The sequence below is a fragment of the Triticum aestivum genome, chromosome 2A (genome assembly GCF_018294505.1).
Source record: "Triticum aestivum cultivar Chinese Spring chromosome 2A, IWGSC CS RefSeq v2.1, whole genome shotgun sequence".
Classification (NCBI taxonomy): domain Eukaryota; kingdom Viridiplantae; phylum Streptophyta; class Magnoliopsida; order Poales; family Poaceae; genus Triticum; species Triticum aestivum.
The window spans coordinates 102612749-102616494 of NC_057797.1; positions in this window are offsets into that span (position 1 = coordinate 102612749).

Below are 3746 nucleotides of genomic sequence, written 5' to 3' on the forward strand. Positions count from 1 at the left end.
TTTCATATTCAATATTTTCAGTAGGTGAAGTAGGTTGAGGGGTAGCTAATTATGGTTCCGGTCGAGGTGAAGATAGCCCGAACAAACCCCTCAAAGGATTGTTTTCCATAGTAACGAGTGACAATAAATTTCAGCACACTATATAAATGTTTCCTTACCAAAGGCGCTTCACTCCCCGGCAACAGCGCCAGAAAATAGCCTTGATGACCCACAAGTATATGGGATCAATTGTAGCTCTTTTCGATAAGTAAGAGTGTCGAACCCAACGAGGAGCAGAAGGAAATGACAAGTGGTTTTCAGCAAGGTAATGTCTGCAAGTGCTGAAATTGTAAGTAGCGGAGTAGATTGATAGCAAGATAATTTGTAACGAGCAAGTAACGATAGTAGTAACAAAAGTGCAGCAAGGTAGACCAATCCTTTTGAGTCAAAGGACAGGCCAAAATGGTCTCTTATGATAAGCAAAGCGTTCTTGAGGGTACACGGGAAATTCATCTAGTCACTTTCATCATGTTGGTTCAATTTGTGTTCGGTACTTTGATAATTTGATATGTGAGCGGACCGGTGTTAGGTGCTGTTCTTACTTGAACAAGCCCCCTACTTATGATTAACCCTCCCGCAAGCATCCGCAACTATGAGAAAAGTATTAAGAATAAATTCTAACCATAGCATTAAACTTTTGGATCCAGTCGGTCCCTTACGGAATAACGCATAAACTGGGGTTTAAGCTTCTATCACTCTCGCAACCCATCATCTAATTGCTACTCCACAATGCATTCCCTTAGGCCCAAATATGGCGAAGTGTCATGTAGTCGATGTTCACATGACACCACTAAGGGAATCACAACATACATACTATCAGGATATCGAACGCATATCAAGTTCACATGATTACTTGCAACATGATTTCTCCCGTGACCTCAAGAACAAAAGTAACTACTCACAAATGATAATCATTCTCAATATCCAAGGGGTATTAAATAGCATAATGGATTTGAACATATAATCTTCCACCGAATAAACCATATAGTAATCAACTACAAGATGTAATCAATAGTACTAGTTAAGCACAAGCACCAATCTATAGTTCCGTCAACAAGATTGACCACAAGAGATGAACTAGGGTTTGAGATGAGATGGTGCTATTGAAGATGTTGATGGATATTTTCCTCCCCAAGATGAGAGAGTTGTTGGTGATGATGATCACGATGATTTCCTCCTTCGAGAGAGAAGTTCCCCCGGCAGAATCGCTCCACCGGAGGGCAAAAGTGCTCCTGCCCAAGTTCCATCTTGAGACGGTGGCGCTCCGTCCCGAAAGTCCTCTCCTTATTTTTTTCTAGGTCAAAATGACCTATATACCAGAAGATGGGCACCAGAGGTGGCCTTGGGTGAGCACAACCCACCAGGGCGCTCCTGGGCTCCCTGGCGTGCCCAGGTGGGTTGCGCCCACCTGGTAGGCCCCTCCGGTAGTTATTTTCTCCAATGTTCCTCAAATATTTCATAAAAAATCTCCGTGAAGTTTCAGCTTGTTTGGAGTTGTGAAGAATAGGTAGCCCGACGTAGGTTTTCCAGGTCCAGTTTTCTAGCTGCCGGAATTCTCCCTCTTTGTGTATACCTTGCATATTATGAGAGAAAAGGCATTTGAATTACTCCAAAAAGCATTATTATAAATGAAACATTATTAATAATATTAAGAAAACATGATGCAAAATGGATGTATCAGCGTTGAGTACAAGTGTTTGTTAGTTTATGCAGGTGCATAGATCGGAGACTTGGTTGTGCCTCCTACTGGATTGATACATTGGTTCTTAACTGAGGGAAATACTTATCTCTACTTTGCCGCAACACCCTTTCATCTTCATGGGAAAAATCAAAGCAAGCTCAAGGAGTAGCAGGTAGAATTTCTGGCGCCATTGCCGGGGAGGTTCTACATCAAGCCTACCAAGTACCCACCATAAACTCTCATCTCTTGTATTGCATTATTTGCCTTTTGCCTCTCGTTTTCCTCTCCCCCACTTCTAAAACGTTTTCAGGAAAACACAAAAGAAATTTGCCTTTTTATTTTCCCTTCTTCCATACGTCTCTTAGTTTGCTTTTTGGTTGCTCGTGTGCTAGATTGCTTGCTTTGTCACGATGTCTCAAGAAAATATCAAGTTGTGTGACTTCTCCAACACTAATAATAATGATTTTATTATTACTCCGATTGCTCCCGCCACTAGTGCGGAATCTTATGAAAATAATGCCGCTTTGTTGAATCTTGTTATGAAAGATCAATTTTGTGTCCTTCCTAGTGAAAATGCCGCATCCCATCTAAATACTTTCATTGAGTTAGGTGATATGCAAAAGAAAAAAGATGTGGATAATGATATTGTTAAATTGAAGCTATTTCCGTTCTCTTTATGAGATCATGCTAAACTTGGTTTTCATCTTTGCCTAAAAATAGTATTGATTCATGGAACAAGTGTAAATATGCTTTTATTCCCAAGTATTTTTCTCCCGCTAAGACCATCTCCCTTAAGAACGATATAATGAATTTTAAGCAACTTGATCAAGAATATGTTGCACAATCTTGGGAGAGGATGAAATTGATGATAAGAAATTGCCCTACTCATGGTTTAAGTTTATGGACGATCATACAAAAAGTTTATGCCAGATTGATTTTTTCATCTAGAAATCTTTTAGATTCTGCCATGGGAGGTAATTTTATGGAAATTACATTAGGAGAAGCTACTAAACTCCTAGATAATATTATGGCTAATTACTCTCAGTGGCATACCGAAATATCTTCTACTAGTAAAAAGGTGCATGCAATTGAAGAAATTAATACTTTGTGTGGAAAGATGGATGAACTTATGAAATTGTTTGCTAGTAAGAGTGATCCTATTGATCCTAATGATATGCATTTGTCTACTTTGATTGAGAACAATAATGAATCTATGGATGTGAATTTTGTTGGAAGGAACAATTTTGGTAATAATACTTATAGAGGTATTTTCAACCCTAGGCTGTTTCCTAGTAATTCCTCTAATAATTATGGTAATTACTACAACAATTCTTATGGAAATTATAATAAAATGCCCTCTGATCTTGAGAACAATATTAAATATTTCATTAATTCCCAAAAAAATTCAATGCCATGGTTGAAGAAAAATTGCTCAAGATTGATGGTTTGGCTAGGAACGTTGGTAGAATTTCTCTTGAGATTGATTCTTTAATAATTAGATCTATGACACCCAAGCATTATATTAATGAATATATGAAAGCTATTAAAATTTCTATTGATGAGTGTAAAGAAAGAACCGCTAGGATGTGTGCTAAGCGAGATTGGTTTGTAAAAGCGTGTTCTTCTAGTTTTTGTGAGAATAATGATGAAGATCTTAAAGTGATTGGTGTGACTCCTATTGAATCTTTGTTTTCTAATATAAATCTTGATAAATATGGGACTGGAGATGAGTCAACTTTAGCTAGAAGGCACCCCAATGATTCGGAGTTGAAAGATCTTAATGCAAAAATTGATAAAAGTGGGATTGGAGAGGTCAAAACTTTAAGTAGCAATGAACCCACGCTTTTGGATTCCAAGGAAATTAATTATGATAATTGTTTTTTGATAGATGTATTTCCTTGTTGCAATCCATGTTGAATTCTCCTCATGCTTATAATCAAAATAAAGCTTTTACTAAACATGTCGTTGATGCTATGATGAAATCTTTTGAAGAGAAACTTGAGTTGGAAGTTTTGATCCCTAGAAA